Source organism: Sinohyriopsis cumingii, unplaced genomic scaffold (assembly GCF_028554795.1).
Source record: "Sinohyriopsis cumingii isolate HCF-2022 unplaced genomic scaffold, ASM2855479v2 utg000646l, whole genome shotgun sequence".
Classification (NCBI taxonomy): Eukaryota; Metazoa; Mollusca; class Bivalvia; order Unionida; family Unionidae; genus Sinohyriopsis; species Sinohyriopsis cumingii.
The window spans coordinates 336696-359664 of NW_028315921.1; the positions used below are offsets into that span (position 1 = coordinate 336696).

General features: G+C 37.3%; 6 non-coding genes across 6 annotated transcripts; all 6 read right to left on the reverse strand.

Moving 5' to 3' along the window:
• Positions 1-2352: 2352 nt before the first annotated feature.
• Trnas-gcu (transfer RNA serine (anticodon GCU)) lies at positions 2353-2434 on the reverse strand. The gene has a single exon. It is a non-coding gene; the product is annotated as a tRNA-Ser (tRNA).
• A 2017-nt stretch (positions 2435-4451) lies between these two features.
• Trnar-ccu (transfer RNA arginine (anticodon CCU)) lies at positions 4452-4533 on the reverse strand. The gene has a single exon. It is a non-coding gene; the product is annotated as a tRNA-Arg (tRNA).
• Positions 4534-7958: 3425 nt separating this feature from the next.
• Positions 7959-8040, reverse strand: Trnas-gcu (transfer RNA serine (anticodon GCU)). Its single transcript has one exon. It is a non-coding gene; the product is annotated as a tRNA-Ser (tRNA).
• A 4127-nt stretch (positions 8041-12167) lies between these two features.
• Positions 12168-12249, reverse strand: Trnas-gcu (transfer RNA serine (anticodon GCU)). The gene has a single exon. It is a non-coding gene; the product is annotated as a tRNA-Ser (tRNA).
• Positions 12250-15673: 3424 nt separating this feature from the next.
• Trnas-gcu (transfer RNA serine (anticodon GCU)) lies at positions 15674-15755 on the reverse strand. Its single transcript has one exon. It is a non-coding gene; the product is annotated as a tRNA-Ser (tRNA).
• A 4127-nt stretch (positions 15756-19882) lies between these two features.
• Trnas-gcu (transfer RNA serine (anticodon GCU)) lies at positions 19883-19964 on the reverse strand. The gene has a single exon. It is a non-coding gene; the product is annotated as a tRNA-Ser (tRNA).
• Positions 19965-22969: the final 3005 nt, after the last annotated feature.

Here is a 22969-nt window from a genome sequence, read left to right on the forward strand (position 1 = left end):
CGATCCCATCCAATGGTGCAGATACGTTTTGACGCTAGACATGGTCCTACTATATTAAATACAGAAACATTATATTTTGTTTCCGATCTCAGCAAATATTGTAGCTGCATGGAGTACATGATTTACTTCGGAATCTCTCAGAAACTTGTGCTGGATAGTGAAAAGAGATTATGTTTGTAGATGTGTGATCTTTCTGGTGTTCTTTTCTTATATATAGACAAAATATCCATTCACAAGTGTTGATGAATGAGTTTTGCAGTGAATATTATGTAAAAGTTATCGACGAGGATGGGACTCGAACCCACGCGGCGATTAGCAGTCCATGGCCTTAACCACTCGGCCACCTCGTCTGCATTACAGTGTTGTATACACAATTTATATACCCAGTAATATCTAAACCACATGCATTATTTTTGTCACTCATTCTTCAGTGCCTTTGTGAAGAAAACCATTGTCATCAGATGGGGTAAGACAGTGCTTTTGCTCTTATTTAGACAACAAGTGAATCTATCGCAAACATAATATCCTTTGAAATCAAATTATCTTGATTTATTAAAAAGACATATTCAGACGGCGAAGACAATCCAAAGATTTTTACACACCTGTCCCCTACAGCCACCACAACCTTTATCCTCGTACACACAATACAAATATAAAACATGGTCGGTCCTCATATTCCTGTTAAATATTATGCGGGAGGAATATTTGCTTCGAATCATTCGTTCTGGATAGAAATCACCCAAATATTGACCCAGATGGGTGAATATCAGTTCCAATTAAAACTGATTGAAATCAGTTGTCCTTCATAACAGCAGAGTGGCGCAGTGGAAGCGTGCTGGGCCCATAACGCAGAGGTCCGTGGATCGAAACCACGCACTGCTAATTCTTTTATTTCTTTATTTTTAAATTTAAAATATCATAACAGTAAATTATTATTTGCATTCAAGCCCGAAAATATCAAACCCATGTTCACTTTACCTATATACTATATTTAGCTACAATGTAAATGCAACCAACGTATAATTACATTTATACTAATGGGTCAAAAGTAGGTCACTGTAACTTCACACTCTTCGAAAGACGTGATTTGTAGCACGACTTTGGATCCCCTACACTGCTTTAGTAATAAGGGATCCCAAATCGGCTAATTGAATATGTGACGACAGATTATGTTCCTCATTGTCACAAAGGGTTATATATTAGATATCATTTTCAGTTAACTTAAAACAAATTCTCCTTCGGAATAGGTTTGTGACACAGTGCAAGTTTACTGGACCCATAACCAGAGGTACGTAATCGATATCACAATCTGCTAATTCTTTTCTCCGTTTATTTTTAAATTTAAGAATTCAGAACAGTAAATTGTTATCTGCATTAAAGCACGAAAATATCAAACCCATGTACAATTAAGTTATATCCATAATTTAGGCACACAGTGAATTCAACTAAAGAGGCATTACAAAATGGGTACAACGTAACGTACTATAATTTTCCACACTTCAAAGGACGTGTTTATTCGTTTGCAATTGGACGCCTTTCACTGTTCTAGGAATAACGAAACCCAAATCAACTTGCAGGAAATGTGACGATATACTAGGTCCCTCGTTGTCACAAAGGGTCAATGTAACCATTATTTCATTAACTCAATATGTAATTGTAAAGATGAATTTTGGAACTCGAGCCATGTATACCTTTGATTTTTATGGCACTGTACCAAAATTACAATACTGTAGTCAGTGAGAGTTCATATGTACATGTAAAAGAAAAATAAGTGTCAAGAAGGACATGGTATAATCGTCGAAGGTATGATATCTAGGAAGAAGACCTTAATGCGTCCCACCACGACCACCACACACATCCTCCTTCTCAGCCCGCAACGAAATCAGCTTCAGAATGACTGATAGGTTTCAACGTTTTCTTAAGTTTGATGACTAAAAATGTGATCCTGAAAGGTATAAGATACAGACGTAATCTTGAATTAGGCTTCATGGAACAATGCCCATCCTTGCATAGCGCAGATCCCTTCCCTAACTCTATAAGTTCGACGTGAACGAAATTGTCAGCCTTAGTTGCGATCCCATCCAATGGTGCAGATACGTCTTGACGTTAGACATGGTCCTATTATATTAAATACAGAAACATTATATTTTGTTTCCGATCTCAGCAAATATTGTAGCTGCATGGAGTACATGATTTACTTCGAAATCTCTCAGAAACTTGTCCTGGATAGTGAAAAGAGATTATGTTTGTAGATGTGTGATCTTTCTGGTTTTCTTTTCTTATATATAGACAAAATATCCATTCACAAGTGTTGATTAATGAGTTTTGCAGTGAATATTATGTAAAAGTTATCGACGAGGATGGGACTCGAACCCACGCGGGGAGACCCCAATGGATTAGCAGTTCATCGCCTTAACCACTCGGCCACCTCGTCTGCATTACAGTGTGGTATACACAATTTATATACCCAGTAATATGTTCTCAATTACTGTAAACCACATGCATTATTTTTGTCACTCATTATTCAGTACCTTTGTGAAGAAAACCATTGTCATCAGATGGGGTAAGAAAGTGCTTTTGCTCTTATTTACACAACAACTGAATCTATTGCAAACATAATATCCTTTGAAATCAAATTATCTTGATTTATCAAAAAGACATATTCAGACGGCGAAGACAATCCAAAGATTTTTACACACCTGTCCGCTACAGCCACCACAACCTTTATCCTCGTACACACAATACAAATATAAAACATGGTCGGTCCTCATATTCCTGTTAAATATTATGCGGGAGGAATATTTGCTTCGAATCATTCGTTCTGGATAGAAATCACCCAAATATTGACCCAGATGGGTGAATATCAGTTCCAATTAAAACTGATTGAAATCAGTTGTCCTTCATAACAGCAGAGTGGCGCAGTGGAAGCGTGCTGGGCCCATAACCCAGAGGTCCGTGGATCGAAACCACGCTCTGCTAATTCTTTTATTTCTTTATTTTTAAATTTGAAATATCATAACAGTAAATTATTATTTGCATTCAAGCCCGAAAATATCAAACCCATGTTCACTTTAGCTATATAATATATTTAGCTACAATGTAAATGCAACCAACGTAGAATTACATTTATACTAATGGGTCAAAAGTAGGTTACTGTAACTTCACACTCTTCGAAAGACGTAATTTGTAGCACGACTTTGGATCCCCTATACTGCTATAGTAATAAGGGAACCCAAATCTGCAAATTGAATATGTGACGACAGATTATGTTCCTCATTGTCACAAAGGGTTAAATATTAGATATCATTTTCAGTTAACTTAAAACAAATTGTCCTTCAGAACAGGTGTGTGACACAGTGGAAGCTTACTGGACCCATAACCAGAGGTACGTGAATCGATACCACCATCGGCTAATTCTTTTCTCCTTTTAGTTTTAAATTTACGAATTCAGAACAGTAAATAGTTATCTGCATTAAAGCACGAAAATATCAAACCCATGTACAATTAAGTTATATCCATAATTTAGGCACACAGTGAATTCAGCTAAAGCAGCATTAGAAAATGGGTGCAACGTAACGTACTATAATTTTCCACTCTTCAAAGGACGTGTTTGTTCGTTTGCAATTGGATGCCTTACACTGTTCTAGGAATAACGAAACCCAAATCAACATGCAGGAAATGTGACGATATACTAGGTCCCTCGTTGTCACAAAGGGTCAATGTAACCATTATTTCATCCTCTCTATATGTAATTGTAAAGATGAATTTTGGAACTCGAGCCATGCATACATTTGATTTTTTATGGCATTGTACCAAAATTACAAAACTGTAGCCAGTGAGAGTACATATGTACATGTAAAAGAAAAATAATTATCAAGAAGGACATGATACAATCGTCGAAGGTATGATATCCAGGGAGAAGGCCCTAATGCGTCCCACCACGACCACCACACGCATCCTCCTTCTCAGCCCGCAACGAAATCAGCTTCAGAATAACTGGTAGGTTCCAACGTTTTCTTAAGTTTGATGACTAAAAATGTGATCCTGAAAGGTTTAAGATACAGACGTAATCTTGAATTAGGTTTCATGGAAGAATGCCCATCCTTGCATGTCGCAGATACCTTCCCTAACTCTATAAGTTCGACGTGAACGAAATTGTCAGCCTCACTTGCGATCACATTCAATGGTGCAGATACGTTTTGACGCTAGACATGGTCCTACTATATTAAATACAGAAACATTATATTTTGTTTCCGATCTCAGCACATATTGTAGCTGCATGGAGTGCATGATTTACTTCGAAATCTCTCAGAAACTTGTGCTGGATAGTGAAAAGAGATTATGTTTGTAGATGTGTGATCTTTCTGGTGTTCATTTCTTATATATAGACAAAATATCCATTCACAAGTGTTGATTAATGAGTTTTGCAGTGAATATTATGTAAAAGTTATCGTCGACGATGGGACTCGAACCCACGCGGGGAGACCCCAATGGATTAGGAGTCCATGGCCTTAACCACTCGGCCACCTCGTCTGCATTACAGTGTGGTATACACAATTTATATACCCAGTAATATCTAAACCACATACATTATTTTTGTCACTCATTATTCAGTACCTTTGTGAAGAAAACCATTGTCATCAGATGGGGTAAGAAAGTTATTTTGCTCTTATTTACACAACAACTGAATCTATCGCAAACATAATATCCTTTGAAATCAAATTATCTTGATTTATCAAAAAGACATATTCAGACGGCGAAGACAATCCAAAGATTTTTACACACCTGTCCGCTACAGCCACCACAACCTTTATCCTCGTACACACAATACAAATATAAAACATGGTCGGTCCTCATATTCCTGTTAAATATTATGCGGGAGGAATATTTGCTTCGAATCATTCGTTCTAAATAGAAATCACCCAAATATTGACCCAGATGGGTGAATATCAGTTCCAATTAAAACTGATTGAAATTAGTTGTCCTTCATAACAGCAGAGTGGCGCAGTGGAAGCGTGCTGGGCCCATAACGCAGAGGTCCGTGGATCGAAACCACGCTCTGCTAATTCTTTTATTTCTTTTTTTTTAAATTTAAAATATCATAAAAGTAAATTATTATTTGCATTCAAGCCCGAAAATATCAAACCCATGTGCTCTTTAGCGATATACTATATTTAGCTACAATGTAAATGCAACTAAAGTAGAATAACTTTTATACTAATGGGTCAAAAGTAGGTCACTGTAACTTCACACTCTTCGAAAGACACTCTTCGAAAGACGTGATTTGTAGCACGACTTTGGATCCCCTATACTGCTATAGTAAGAAGGGAACCCAAATCTGCAAATTGAATATGTGACGACAGATTATGTTCCTCATTGTCACAAAGGGTTAAATATTAGATATCATTTTCAGTTAACTTAAAACAAATTGTCCTTCAGAACAGGTGTGTGACACAGTGGAAGCTTACTGGACCCATAACCAGAGGTACGTGAATCGATACCACCATCGGCTAATTCTTTTCTCCTTTTAGTTTTAAATTTACGAATTCAGAACAGTAAATAGTTATCTGCATTAAAGCACGAAAATATCAAACCCATGTACAATTAAGTTATATCCATAATTTAGGCACACAGTGAATTCAACTAAAGCAGCATTAGAAAATGGGTGCAACGTAACGTACTATAATTTTCCACTCTTCAAAGGACGTGTTTGTTCGTTTGCAATTGGATGCCTTACACTGTTCTAGGAATAACGAAACCCAAATCAACATGCAGGAAATGTGACGATATACTAGGTCCCTCGTTGTCACAAAGGGTCAATGTAACCATTATTTCATCCTCTCTATATGTAATTGTAAAGATGAACTTTGGAACTCGAGCCATGCATACATTTGATTTTTTATGGCATTGTACCAAAATTACAAAACTGTAGCCAGTGAGAGTACATATGTACATGTAAAAGAAAAATAATTATCAAGAAGGACATGATACAATCGTCGAAGGTATGATATCCAGGGAGAAGGCCTTAATGCGTCCCACCACGACCACCACACGCATCCTCCTTCTCAGCCCGCAACGAAATTAGCTTCAGAATAACTGATAGGTTTCAACGTTTTCTTCAGTGTGATGACTAAAAGTGTGATCCTGAAAGGTTTAAGATACAGACGTAATCTTGAATTAGGCTTCATGGAACAATGCCCATCCTTGCATTGCGCAGATCCCTTGCCTTCCTCTATAAGTTCGACGTGAACGAAATTGTCAGCCTCACTTGCGATCCCATCTAATGGTGCAGATACGTTTTGACGTTAGACATGGTCCTACTATATTAAATACAGAAACATTATATTTTGTTTCCGATCTCAGCAAATATTGTAGCTGCATGGAGTACATGATTTAGTTCGAAATCTCTCAGAAACTTGTGCTGGATAGTGAAAAGAGATTATGTTTGTAGATGTGTGATCTTTCTGGTGTTCTTTTCATATATATGGACAAAATATCCATTCACAAGTGTTGATGAATGAGTTTTGCAGTGAATATTATGTAAAAGTTATCGACGAGGATGGGACTCGAACCCACGCGGGGAGACCCCAATGGATTAGCAGATTATTTACACAACAACTGAATCTATCGCAAACATAATATCCTTTGAAATCAAATTATCTTGATTTATTAAAAAGACATATTCAGACGGTGAAGACAATCCAAAGATTTTTACACACCTGTCCCCTACATCCACCACAACCTTTATCCTCGTACACACGAGACAAATATAAAACATGGTCGGCCCTCATATTCCTGTTAAATATTATGCGGGAGGAATATTTGCTTCGAATCAATCGTTCTAAATAGAAATCACCCAAATATTGACCCAGATGGGTGAATAACAGTTCCAGTTAAAACTGATTGAAATGAGTTGTCCTTCATAAGAGCAGAGTGGCGCAGTGGAAGCGTGCTGGGCCCATAACCCTGAGGACTTCCGGTTATGACATCAGATGGAAAACACGTTTGATGATCGCTCCGTGAATTTTCAAGTTTTCTTCCTTTAATAGACATTTTTTCTGTTTTAAGTTGTTACAGGTACGTTTATTAGATTCGTGTGATCGCATTCATATAAAAGTTAGATATATTTTGTGTGTGTGGATAACTTTATTCACCACACAAAATACTATTTTCTGTGACAATGAATTCAAAGCCTGGTCGTGCTGCACGTGCAGCACAGGGAGCGGACTCAAATTCTAATGACATCAGTGGAATAGCTAGCAAGAAGAATGGCATGTCGAGTAACATCGATAGACAGACAGGAGCTTCTCGTCGTTTTGGGAAAGAATGTACCGTGGTGATTGATGTAAAGGATGTGAAGAAAATAAAGGCAAGTGATATTATTAGAGGTGTAGAAGAATTAACCGGAGATATGTCGGTCTATGCAGTTGTGCCCAAAGGTGCAAATTTGTATGAGGTCACACTACCGAGCAAAGAAGTAGCATATAATGTCTTGTGTGGAATTGATATTGGAAGTGAACACTTTGATTGTACTCTCTTATATTCAGACACTATTATTGTGTCAATTCTTCATTTACCAGCATACATCACCGATGATGATATAAGTATGAAGCTCGGTGAATACGGAGTAGAACTTCTTTCTCCCATTCAACGCAGATATTATCCTGGGACTAGTGTGGCTCATGGGACTCGTTATGTCAAATGTAAATTTCCACAGCAGGTAAAATCCTTGCCTTACAGTCTGAAATTATATTTTGTTTCCGATCTCAGCAAATATTGTAGCTACATGGAGTGCATGATTTACTTCGAAATCACTCAGAAACTTGTGCTGGATAGTGAAAAGAGATTATGTTTGTAGATGTGTGATCTTTCTGGTGTTCATTTCTTATATATAGACAAAATATCCATTCACAAGTGTTGATTAATGAGTTTTGCAGTGAATATTATGTTAAAGTTATCGTCGACGATGGGACTCGAACCCACGCGGGGAGACCCCAATGGATTAGCAGTTCATCGCCTTAACCACTCGGCCACCTCGTCTGCATTACAGTGTGGTATACACAATTTATATACCCAGTAATATCTAAACCACATACATTATTTTTGTCACTCATTATTCAGTACCTTTGTGAAGAAAACCATTGTCATCAGATGGGGTAAGAAAGTTATTTTGCTCTTATTTACACAACAACTGAATCTATCGCAAACATATTATCCTTTGAAATCAAATTATCTTGATTTATTAAAAAGACATATTCGGACGGCGAAGACAATCCAAAGATTTTTACACACCTGTCCGCTACAGCCACCACAACCTTTATCCTCGTACACACAATACAAATATAAAACATGGTCGGTCCTCATATTCCTGTTAAATATTATGCGGGAGGAATATTTGCTTCGAATCATTCGTTCTGGATAGAAATCACCCAAATATTGACCCAGATGGGTGAATATCAGTTCCAATTAAAACTGATTGAAATTAGTTGTCCTTCATAACAGCAGAGTGGCGCAGTGGAAGCGTGCTGGGCCCATAACCCAGAGGTCCGTGGATCGAAACCACGCTCTGCTAATTCTTTTATTTCTTTATTTTTAAATTTAAAATATCATAACAGTAAATTATTATTTGCATTCAAGCCCGAAAATATCAAACCCATGTGCACTTTAGCGATATACTATATTTAGCTACAATGTAAATGCAACTAACGTAGAATTACTTTTATACTAATGGGTCAAAAGTAGGTCACTGTAACTTCACACTCTTCGAAAGACGTGATTTGTAGCACGACTTTGGATCCCCTATACTGCTATAGTAATAAGGGAACCCAAATCTGCAAATTGAATATGTGACGATATATTATGTTCCTCATTGTCACAAAGGGTTCAATATTAGATATCATTTTCAGTTAACTTAAAACAAATTGTCCCTCGGAATAGGTGTGTGACACAGTGCAAGCTTACTGGACCCATAACCAGAGGTACGTGGATCGATACCACCATCTGCTAATTCATTTCTCCGTTTATTTTTAAATTTAAGAATTCAGAACAGTAAATTATCTGCATTAAAGCACGAAAATATCAAACCCATGTACAATTAAGTTATATCCATAATTTAGGCACACAGTGAATTCAACTAAAGCAGCATTAGAAAATGGGTGCAACGTAACGTACTATAATTTTCCACTCTTCAAAGGACGTGTTTGTTCGTTTGCAATTGGATGCCTTACACTATTCAAGGAATAACGAAACGCAAATCAACATGCAGGAAATGTGACGATATACTAGGTCCCTCGTTGTCACAAAGGGTCAATGTAATCATTATTTCATCCTCTCTATATGTAATTGTAAAGATGAATTTTGGAACTCGAGCCATGCATACATTTGATTTTTTATGGCATTGTACCAAAATTAGAAGACTGTAGTCAGTGAGAGTACATATGTAAATGTAAAAGAAAAATAATTGTCAAGAAGGACAAGATGCAATCGTCGAAGGTTGATCTCTGAATAAATGTTTGATAAAATGACGTAGAAGTGAACCCTTGGAAGGTATGGTATCCAGGAAGAAGACCTTCATGCGTCCCACCACGACCACCACACACATCCTCCTTCTCAGCCCGCAACGAAATCAGCTTCAGAATAACTGATAGGTTTCAACGTTTTCTTAAGTTTGATTACTAAAAGTGTGATCCTGAAAGGTTTAAGATACAGACGTAATCTTGAATTAGGTTTCATGTAACAATGCCCATCCTTGCATTGCACAGATCCCTTGCCTACCTCTGTAAGTTCGACGTGAACGAAATTGTCAGCCTCACTTGCGATCCCATCCAATGGTGCAGATACGTTTTGACGCTAGACATGGTCCTACTATATTAAATACAGAAACATTATATTTTGTTTCCGATCTCAGCAAATATTGTAGCTGCATGGAGTACATGATTTACTTCGGAATCTCTCAGAAACTTGTGCTGGATAGTGAAAAGAGATTATGTTTGTAGATGTGTGATCTTTCTGGTGTTCTTTTCTTATATATAGACAAAATATCCATTCACAAGTGTTGATGAATGAGTTTTGCAGTGAATATTATGTAAAAGTTATCGACGAGGATGGGACTCGAACCCACGCGGCGATTAGCAGTCCATGGCCTTAACCACTCGGCCACCTCGTCTGCATTACAGTGTTGTATACACAATTTATATACCCAGTAATATCTAAACCACATGCATTATTTTTGTCACTCATTCTTCAGTGCCTTTGTGAAGAAAACCATTGTCATCAGATGGGGTAAGACAGTGCTTTTGCTCTTATTTACACAACAAGTGAATCTATCGCAAACATAATATCCTTTGAAATCAAATTATCTTGATTTATTAAAAAGACATATTCAGACGGCGAAGACAATCCAAAGATTTTTACACACCTGTCCCCTACAGCCACCACAACCTTTATCCTCGTACACACAATACAAATATAAAACATGGTCGGTCCTCATATTCCTGTTAAATATTATGCGGGAGGAATATTTGCTTCGAATCATTCGTTCTGGATAGAAATCACCCAAATATTGACCCAGATGGGTGAATATCAGTTCCAATTAAAACTGATTGAAATCAGTTGTCCTTCATAACAGCAGAGTGGCGCAGTGGAAGCGTGCTGGGCCCATAACGCAGAGGTCCGTGGATCGAAACCACGCACTGCTAATTCTTTTATTTCTTTATTTTTAAATTTAAAATATCATAACAGTAAATTATTATTTGCATTCAAGCCCGAAAATATCAAACCCATGTTCACTTTACCTATATACTATATTTAGCTACAATGTAAATGCAACCAACGTATAATTACATTTATACTAATGGGTCAAAAGTAGGTCACTGTAACTTCACACTCTTCGAAAGACGTGATTTGTAGCACGACTTTGGATCCCCTACACTGCTTTAGTAATAAGGGATCCCAAATCGGCTAATTGAATATGTGACGACAGATTATGTTCCTCATTGTCACAAAGGGTTATATATTAGATATCATTTTCAGTTAACTTAAAACAAATTCTCCTTCGGAATAGGTTTGTGACACAGTGCAAGTTTACTGGACCCATAACCAGAGGTACGTAATCGATATCACAATCTGCTAATTCTTTACTCCGTTTATTTTTAAATTTAAGAATTCAGAACAGTAAATTGTTATCTGCATTAAAGCACGAAAATATCAAACCCATGTACAATTAAGTTATATCCATAATTTAGGCACACAGTGAATTCAACTAAAGAGGCATTACAAAATGGGTACAACGTAACGTACTATAATTTTCCACACTTCAAAGGACGTGTTTATTCGTTTGCAATTGGACGCCTTTCACTGTTCTAGGAATAACGAAACCCAAATCAACTTGCAGGAAATGTGACGATATACTAGGTCCCTCGTTGTCACAAAGGGTCAATGTAACCATTATTTCATTAACTCAATATGTAATTGTAAAGATGAATTTTGGAACTCGAGCCATGTATACCTTTGATTTTTATGGCACTGTACCAAAATTACAATACTGTAGTCAGTGAGAGTTCATATGTACATGTAAAAGAAAAATAAGTGTCAAGAAGGACATGGTATAATCGTCGAAGGTATGATATCTAGGAAGAAGACCTTAATGCGTCCCACCACGACCACCACACACATCCTCCTTCTCAGCCCGCAACGAAATCAGCTTCAGAATGACTGATAGGTTTCAACGTTTTCTTAAGTTTGATGACTAAAAATGTGATCCTGAAAGGTATAAGATACAGACGTAATCTTGAATTAGGCTTCATGGAACAATGCCCATCCTTGCATAGCGCAGATCCCTTCCCTAACTCTATAAGTTCGACGTGAACGAAATTGTCAGCCTTAGTTGCGATCCCATCCAATGGTGCAGATACGTTTTGACGTTAGACATGGTCCTATTATATTAAATACAGAAACATTATATTTTGTTTCCGATCTCAGCAAATATTGTAGCTGCATGGAGTACATGATTTACTTCGAAATCTCTCAGAAACTTGTCCTGGATAGTGAAAAGAGATTATGTTTGTAGATGTGTGATCTTTCTGGTTTTCTTTTCTTATATATAGACAAAATATCCATTCACAAGTGTTGATTAATGAGTTTTGCAGTGAATATTATGTAAAAGTTATCGACGAGGATGGGACTCGAACCCACGCGGGGAGACCCCAATGGATTAGCAGTTCATCGCCTTAACCACTCGGCCACCTCGTCTGCATTACAGTGTGGTATACACAATTTATATACCCAGTAATATGTTCTCAATTACTGTAAACCACATGCATTATTTTTGTCACTCATTATTCAGTACCTTTGTGAAGAAAACCATTGTCATCAGATGGGGTAAGAAAGTGCTTTTGCTCTTATTTACACAACAACTGAATCTATTGCAAACATAATATCCTTTGAAATCAAATTATCTTGATTTATCAAAAAGACATATTCAGACGGCGAAGACAATCCAAAGATTTTTACACACCTGTCCGCTACAGCCACCACAACCTTTATCCTCGTACACACAATACAAATATAAAACATGGTCGGTCCTCATATTCCTGTTAAATATTATGCGGGAGGAATATTTGCTTCGAATCATTCGTTCTGGATAGAAATCACCCAAATATTGACCCAGATGGGTGAATATCAGTTCCAATTAAAACTGATTGAAATCAGTTGTCCTTCATAATAGCAGAGTGGCGCAGTGGAAGCGTGCTGGGCCCATAACGCAGAGGTCCGTGGATCGAAACCACGCTCTGTTAATTCTTTTATTGCTTTATTTTTAAATTTAAAACATCATAACAGTAAATTATTATTTGCATTCAAGCCCGAAAATATCAAACCCATGTTCACTTTAGCTATATAATATATTTAGCTACAATGTAAATGCAACCAACATAGAATTACATTTATACTAATGGGTCAAAAGTAGGTCACTGTAACTTCACACTCTTCGAAAGACGTGATTTGTAGCACGACTTTGGATCCCCTATACTGCTATAGTAAGAAGGGAACCCAAATCTGCAAATTGAATATGTGACGACAGATTATGTTCCTCATTGTCACAAAGGGTCAAAAATTAGATATCATTTTCAGTTAACTTAAAACAAATTGTCCTTCAGAACAGGTGTGTGACACAGTGGAAGCTTACTGGACCCATAACCAGAGGTACGTGAATCGATACCACCATCGGCTAATTCTTTTCTCCTTTTAGTTTTAAATTTACGAATTCAGAACAGTAAATAGTTATCTGCATTAAAGCACGAAAATATCAAACCCATGTACAATTAAGTTATATCCATAATTTAGGCACACAGTGAATTCAACTAAAGCAGCATTAGAAAATGGGTGCAACGTAACGTACTATAATTTTCCACTCTTCAAAGGACGTGTTTGTTCGTTTGCAATTGGATGCCTTACACTGTTCTAGGAATAACGAAACCCAAATCAACATGCAGGAAATGTGACGATATACTAGGTCCCTCGTTGTCACAAAGGGTCAATGTAACCATTATTTCATCCTCTCTATATGTAATTGTAAAGATGAATTTTGGAACTCGAGCCATGCATACATTTGATTTTTTATGGCATTGTACCAAAATTACAAAACTGTAGCCAGTGAGAGTACATATGTACATGTAAAAGAAAAATAATTATCAAGAAGGACATGATACAATCGTCGAAGGTATGATATCCAGGGAGAAGGCCTTAATGCGTCCCACCACGACCACCACACGCATCCTCCTTCTCAGCCCGCAACGAAATCAGCTTCAGAATAACTGATAGGTTTCAACGTTTTCTTCAGTGTGATGACTAAAAGTGTGATCCTGAAAGGTTTAAGATACAGACGTAATCTTGAATTAGGCTTCATGGAACAATGCCCATCCTTGCATTGCGCAGATCCCTTGCCTTCCTCTATAAGTTCGACGTGAACGAAATTGTCAGCCTCACTTGCGATCCCATCTAATGGTGCAGATACGTTTTGACGTTAGACATGGTCCTACTATATTAAATACAGAAACATTATATTTTGTTTCCGATCTCAGCAAATATTGTAGCTGCATGGAGTACATGATTTAGTTCGAAATCTCTCAGAAGCTTGTGCTGGATAGTGAAAAGAGATTATGTGTGTAGATGTGTGATCTTTCTGGTGTTCTTTTCATATATATGGACAAAATATCCATTCACAAGTGTTGATGAATGAGTTTTGCAGTGAATATTATGTAAAAGTTATCGACGAGGATGGGACTCGAACCCACGCGGGGAGACCCCAATGGATTAGCAGATTATTTACACAACAACTGAATCTATCGCAAACATAATATCCTTTGAAATCAAATTATCTTGATTTATTAAAAAGACATATTCAGACGGTGAAGACAATCCAAAGATTTTTACACACCTGTCCCCTACATCCACCACAACCTTTATCCTCGTACACACGAGACAAATATAAAACATGGTCGGCCCTCATATTCCTGTTAAATATTATGCGGGAGGAATATTTGCTTCGAATCAATCGTTCTAAATAGAAATCACCCAAATATTGACCCAGATGGGTGAATAACAGTTCCAGTTAAAACTGATTGAAATGAGTTGTCCTTCATAAGAGCAGAGTGGCGCAGTGGAAGCGTGCTGGGCCCATAACCCTGAGGACTTCCGGTTATGACATCAGATGGAAAACACGTTTGATGATCGCTCCGTGAATTTTCAAGTTTTCTTCCTTTAATAGACATTTTTTCTGTTTTAAGTTGTTACAGGTACGTTTATTAGATTCGTGTGATCGCATTCATATAAAAGTTAGATATATTTTGTGTGTGTGGATAACTTTATCCACCACACAAAATACTATTTTCTGTGACAATGAATTCAAAGCCTGGTCGTGCTGCACGTGCAGCACAAGGAGCGGACTCAAATTCTAACGACATCAGTGGAATAGCTAGCAATAAGAATGGCATGTCGAGTAACATCGATAGACAGACAGGAGCTTCTCGTCGTTTTGGGAAAGAATGTACCGTGGTGATTGATGTAAAGGATGTGAAGAAAATAAAGGCAAGTGATATTATTAGAGGTGTAGAAGAATTAACCGGAGATATGTCGGTCTATGCAGTTGTGCCCAAAGGTGCAAATTTGTATGAGGTCACACTACCGAGCAAAGAAGTAGCATATAATGTCTTGTGTGGAATTGATATTGGAAGTGAACACTTTGATTGTACTCTCTTATATTCAGACACTATTATTGTGTCAATTCTTCATTTACCAGCATACATCACCGATGATGATATAAGTATGAAGCTCGGTGAATACGGAGTAGAACTTCTTTCTCCCATTCAACGCAGATATTATCCTGGGACTAGTGTGGCTCATGGGACTCGTTATGTCAAATGTAAATTTCCACAGCAGGTAAAATCCTTGCCTTACAGTCTGAAATTATATTTTGTTTCCGATCTCAGCAAATATTGTAGCTACATGGAGTGCATGATTTACTTCGAAATCTCTCAGAAACTTGTGCTGGATAGTGAAAAGAGATTATGTTTGTAGATGTGTGATCTTTCTGGTGTTCATTTCTTATATATAGACAAAATATCCATTCACAAGTGTTGATTAATGAGTTTTGCAGTGAATATTATGTTAAAGTTATCGTCGACGATGGGACTCGAACCCACGCGGGGAGACCCCAATGGATTAGCAGTTCATCGCCTTAACCACTCGGCCACCTCGTCTGCATTACAGTGTGGTATACACAATTTATATACCCAGTAATATCTAAACCACATACATTATTTTTGTCACTCATTATTCAGTACCTTTGTGAAGAAAACCATTGTCATCAGATGGGGTAAGAAAGTTATTTTGCTCTTATTTACACAACAACTGAATCTATCGCAAACATATTATCCTTTGAAATCAAATTATCTTGATTTATTAAAAAGACATATTCGGACGGCGAAGACAATCCAAAGATTTTTACACACCTGTCCGCTACAGCCACCACAACCTTTATCCTCGTACACACAATACAAATATAAAACATGGTCGGTCCTCATATTCCTGTTAAATATTATGCGGGAGGAATATTTGCTTCGAATCATTCGTTCTGGATAGAAATCACCCAAATATTGACCCAGATGGGTGAATATCAGTTCCAATTAAAACTGATTGAAATTAGTTGTCCTTCATAACAGCAGAGTGGCGCAGTGGAAGCGTGCTGGGCCCATAACCCAGAGGTCCGTGGATCGAAACCACGCTCTGTTAATTCTTTTATTTCTTTATTTTTAAATTTAAAATATCATAACAGTAAATTATTATTTGCATTCAAGCCCGAAAATATCAAACCCATGTGCACTTTAGCGATATACTATATTTAGCTACAATGTAAATGCAACTAACGTAGAATTACTTTTATACTAATGGGTCAAAAGTAGGTCACTGTAACTTCACACTCTTCGAAAGACGTGATTTGTAGCACGACTTTGGATCCCCTATACTGCTATAGTAATAAGGGAACCCAAATCTGCAAATTGAATATGTGACGATATATTATGTTCCTCATTGTCACAAAGGGTTCAATATTAGATATCATTTTCAGTTAACTTAAAACAAATTGTCCCTCGGAATAGGTGTGTGACACAGTGCAAGCTTACTGGACCCATAACCAGAGGTACGTGGATCGATACCACCATCTGCTAATTCATTTCTCCGTTTATTTTTAAATTTAAGAATTCAGAACAGTAAATTATCTGCATTAAAGCACGAAAATATCAAACCCATGTACAATTAAGTTATATCCATAATTTAGGCACACAGTGAATTCAACTAAAGCAGCATTAGAAAATGGGTGCAACGTAACGTACTATAATTTTCCACTCTTCAAAGGACGTGTTTGTTCGTTTGCAATTGGATGCCTTACACTGTTCTAGGAATAACGAAACCCAAATCAACATGCAGGAAATGTGACGATATACTAGGTCCCTCGTTGTCACAAAGGGTCAATGTAACCATTATTTCATCCTCTCTATATGTAATTGTAAAGATGAATTTTGGAACTCGAGCCATGCATACATTTGATTTTTTATGGCATTGTACCAAAATTACAAAACTGTAGCCAGTGAGAGTACATATGTACATGTAAAAGAAAAATAATTGTCAAGAAGGACAAGATGCAATCGTCGAAGGTTGATCTCTGAATAAATGTTTGATAAAATGACGTAGAAGTGAACCCTTGGAAGGTATGGTATCCAGGAAGAAGACCTTCATGCGTCCCACCACGACCACCACACACATCCTCCTTCTCAGCCCGCAACGAAATCAGCTTCAGAATAACTGATAGGTTTCAACGTTTTCTTAAGTTTGATTACTAAAAGTGTGATCCTGAAAGGTTTAAGATACAGACGTAATCTTGAATTAGGTTTCATGTAACAATGCCCATCCTTGCATTGCACAGATCCCTTGCCTACCTCTGTAAGTTCGACGTGAACGAAATTGTCAGCCTCACTTGCGATCCCATCCAATGGTGCAGATACGTTTTGACGCTAGACATGGTCCTACTATATTAAATACAGAAACATTATATTTTGTTTCCGATCTCAGCAAATATTGTAGCTGCATGGAGTACATGATTTACTTCGGAATCTCTCAGAAACTTGTGCTGGATAGTGAAAAGAGATTATGTTTGTAGATGTGTGATCTTTCTGGTGTTCTTTTCTTATATATAGACAAAATATCCATTCACAAGTGTTGATGAATGAGTTTTGCAGTGAATATTATGTAAAAGTTATCGACGAGGATGGGACTCGAACCCACGCGGCGATTAGCAGTCCATGGCCTTAACCACTCGGCCACCTCGTCTGCATTACAGTGTTGTATACACAATTTATATACCCAGTAATATCTAAACCACATGCATTATTTTTGTCACTCATTCTTCAGTGCCTTTGTGAAGAAAACCATTGTCATCAGATGGGGTAAGACAGTGCTTTTGCTCTTATTTACACAACAAGTGAATCTATCGCAAACATAATATCCTTTGAAATCAAATTATCTTGATTTATTAAAAAGACATATTCAGACGGCGAAGACAATCCAAAGATTTTTACACACCTGTCCCCTACAGCCACCACAACCTTTATCCTCGTACACACAATACAAATATAAAACATGGTCGGTCCTCATATTCCTGTTAAATATTATGCGGGAGGAATATTTGCTTCGAATCATTCGTTCTGGATAGAAATCACCCAAATATTGACCCAGATGGGTGAATATCAGTTCCAATTAAAACTGATTGAAATCAGTTGTCCTTCATAACAGCAGAGTGGCGCAGTGGAAGCGTGCTGGGCCCATAACGCAGAGGTCCGTGGATCGAAACCACGCACTGCTAATTCTTTTATTTCTTTATTTTTAAATTTAAAATATCATAACAGTAAATTATTATTTGCATTCAAGCCCGAAAATATCAAACCCATGTTCACTTTACCTATATACTATATTTAGCTACAATGTAAATGCAACCAACGTATAATTACATTTATACTAATGGGTCAAAAGTAGGTCACTGTAACTTCACACTCTTCGAAAGACGTGATTTGTAGCACGACTTTGGATCCCCTACACTGCTTTAGTAATAAGGGATCCCAAATCGGCTAATTGAATATGTGACGACAGATTATGTTCCTCATTGTCACAAAGGGTTATATATTAGATATCATTTTCAGTTAACTTAAAACAAATTCTCCTTCGGAATAGGTTTGTGACACAGTGCAAGTTTACTGGACCCATAACCAGAGGTACGTAATCGATATCACAATCTGCTAATTCTTTACTCCGTTTATTTTTAAATTTAAGAATTCAGAACAGTAAATTGTTATCTGCATTAAAGCACGAAAATATCAAACCCATGTACAATTAAGTTATATCCATAATTTAGGCACACAGTGAATTCAACTAAAGAGGCATTACAAAATGGGTACAACGTAACGTACTATAATTTTCCACACTTCAAAGGACGTGTTTATTCGTTTGCAATTGGACGCCTTTCACTGTTCTAGGAATAACGAAACCCAAATCAACTTGCAGGAAATGTGACGATATACTAGGTCCCTCGTTGTCACAAAGGGTCAATGTAACCATTATTTCATTAACTCAATATGTAATTGTAAAGATGAATTTTGGAACTCGAGCCATGTATACCTTTGATTTTTATGGCACTGTACCAAAATTACAATACTGTAGTCAGTGAGAGTTCATATGTACATGTAAAAGAAAAATAAGTGTCAAGAAGGACATGGTATAATCGTCGAAGGTATGATATCTAGGAAGAAGACCTTAATGCGTCCCACCACGACCACCACACACATCCTCCTTCTCAGCCCGCAACGAAATCAGCTTCAGAATGACTGATAGGTTTCAACGTTTTCTTAAGTTTGATGACTAAAAATGTGATCCTGAAAGGTATAAGATACAGACGTAATCTTGAATTAGGCTTCATGGAACAATGCCCATCCTTGCATAGCGCAGATCCCTTCCCTAACTCTATAAGTTCGACGTGAACGAAATTGTCAGCCTTAGTTGCGATCCCATCCAATGGTGCAGATACGTTTTGACGTTAGACATGGTCCTATTATATTAAATACAGAAACATTATATTTTGTTTCCGATCTCAGCAAATATTGTAGCTGCATGGAGTACATGATTTACTTCGAAATCTCTCAGAAACTTGTCCTGGATAGTGAAAAGAGATTATGTTTGTAGATGTGTGATCTTTCTGGTTTTCTTTTCTTATATATAGACAAAATATCCATTCACAAGTGTTGATTAATGAGTTTTGCAGTGAATATTATGTAAAAGTTATCGACGAGGATGGGACTCGAACCCACGCGGGGAGACCCCAATGGATTAGCAGTTCATCGCCTTAACCACTCGGCCACCTCGTCTGCATTACAGTGTGGTATACACAATTTATATACCCAGTAATATGTTCTCAATTACTGTAAACCACATGCATTATTTTTGTCACTCATTATTCAGTACCTTTGTGAAGAAAACCATTGTCATCAGATGGGGTAAGAAAGTGCTTTTGCTCTTATTTACACAACAACTGAATCTATTGCAAACATAATATCCTTTGAAATCAAATTATCTTGATTTATCAAAAAGACATATTCAGACGGCGAAGACAATCCAAAGATTTTTACACACCTGTCCGCTACAGCCACCACAACCTTTATCCTCGTACACACAATACAAATATAAAACATGGTCGGTCCTCATATTCCTGTTAAATATTATGCGGGAGGAATATTTGCTTCGAATCATTCGTTCTGGATAGAAATCACCCAAATATTGACCCAGATGGGTGAATATCAGTTCCAATTAAAACTGATTGAAATCAGTTGTCCTTCATAATAGCAGAGTGGCGCAGTGGAAGCGTGCTGGGCCCATAACGCAGAGGTCCGTGGATCGAAACCACGCTCTGTTAATTCTTTTATTGCTTTATTTTTAAATTTAAAACATCATAACAGTAAATTATTATTTGCATTCAAGCCCGAAAATATCAAACCCATGTTCACTTTAGCTATATAATATATTTAGCTACAATGTAAATGCAACCAACATAGAATTACATTTATACTAATGGGTCAAAAGTAGGTCACTGTAACTTCACACTCTTCGAAAGACGTGATTTGTAGCACGACTTTGGATCCCCTATACTGCTATAGTAAGAAGGGAACCCAAATCTGCAAATTGAATATGTGACGACAGATTATGTTCCTCATTGTCACAAAGGGTCAAAAATTAGATATCATTTTCAGTTAACTTAAAACAAATTGTCCTTCAGAACAGGTGTGTGACACAGTGGAAGCTTACTGGACCCATAACCAGAGGTACGTGAATCGATACCACCATCGGCTAATTCTTTTCTCCTTTTAGTTTTAAATTTACGAATTCAGAACAGTAAATAGTTATCTGCATTAAAGCACGAAAATATCAAACCCATGTACAATTAAGTTATATCCATAATTTAGGCACACAGTGAATTCAACTAAAGCAGCATTAGAAAATGGGTGCAACGTAACGTACTATAATTTTCCACTCTTCAAAGGACGTGTTTGTTCGTTTGCAATTGGATGCCTTACACTGTTCTAGGAATAACGAAACCCAAATCAACATGCAGGAAATGTGACGATATACTAGGTCCCTCGTTGTCACAAAGGGTCAATGTAACCATTATTTCATCCTCTCTATATGTAATTGTAAAGATGAATTTTGGAACTCGAGCCATGCATACATTTGATTTTTTATGGCATTGTACCAAAATTACAAAACTGTAGCCAGTGAGAGTACATATGTACATGTAAAAGAAAAATAATTATCAAGAAGGACATGATACAATCGTCGAAGGTATGATATCCAGGGAGAAGGCCTTAATGCGTCCCACCACGACCACCACACGCATCCTCCTTCTCAGCCCGCAACGAAATCAGCTTCAGAATAACTGATAGGTTTCAACGTTTTCTTCAGTGTGATGACTAAAAGTGTGATCCTGAAAGGTTTAAGATACAGACGTAATCTTGAATTAGGCTTCATGGAACAATGCCCATCCTTGCATTGCGCAGATCCCTTGCCTTCCTCTATAAGTTCGACGTGAACGAAATTGTCAGCCTCACTTGCGATCCCATCTAATGGTGCAGATACGTTTTGACGTTAGACATGGTCCTACTATATTAAATACAGAAACATTATATTTTGTTTCCGATCTCAGCAAATATTGTAGCTGCATGGAGTACATGATTTAGTTCGAAATCTCTCAGAAGCTTGTGCTGGATAGTGAAAAGAGATTATGTGTGTAGATGTGTGATCTTTCTGGTGTTCTTTTCATATATATGGACAAAATATCCATTCACAAGTGTTGATGAATGAGTTTTGCAGTGAATATTATGTAAAAGTTATCGACGAGGATGGGACTCGAACCCACGCGGGGAGACCCCAATGGATTAGCAGATTATTTACACAACAACTGAATCTATCGCAAACATAATATCATTTGAAATCAAATTATCTTGATTTATTAAAAAGACATATTCAGACGGTGAAGACAATCCAAAGATTTTTACACACCTGTCCCCTACATCCACCACAACCTTTATCCTCGTACACACGAGACAAATATAAAACATGGTCGGCCCTCATATTCCTGTTAAATATTATGCGGGAGGAATATTTGCTTCGAATCAATCGTTCTAAATAGAAATCACCCAAATATTGACCCAGATGGGTGAATAACAGTTCCAGTTAAAACTGATTGAAATGAGTTGTCCTTCATAAGAGCAGAGTGGCGCAGTGGAAGCGTGCTGGGCCCATAACCCTGAGGACTTCCGGTTATGACATCAGATGGAAAACACGTTTGATGATCGCTCCGTGAATTTTCAAGTTTTCTTCCTTTAATAGACATTTTTTCTGTTTTAAGTTGTTACAGGTACGTTTATTAGATTCGTGTGATCGCATTCATATAAAAGTTAGATATATTTTGTGTGTGTGGATAACTTTATCCACCACACAAAATACTATTTTCTGTGACAATGAATTCAAAGCCTGGTCGTGCTGCACGTGCAGCACAGGGAGCGGACTCAAATTCTAACGACATCAGTGGAATAGCTAGCAATAAGAATGGCATGTCGAGTAACATCGATAGACAGACAGGAGCTTCTCGTCGTTTTGGGAAAGAATGTACCGTGGTGATTGATGTAAAGGATGTGAAGAAAATAAAGGCAAGTGATATTATTAGAGGTGTAGAAGAATTAACCGGAGATATGTCGGTCTATGCAGTTGTGCCCAAAGGTGCAAATTTGTATGAGGTCACACTACCGAGCAAAGAAGTAGCATATAATGTCTTGTGTGGAATTGATATTGGAAGTGAACACTTTGATTGTACTCTCTT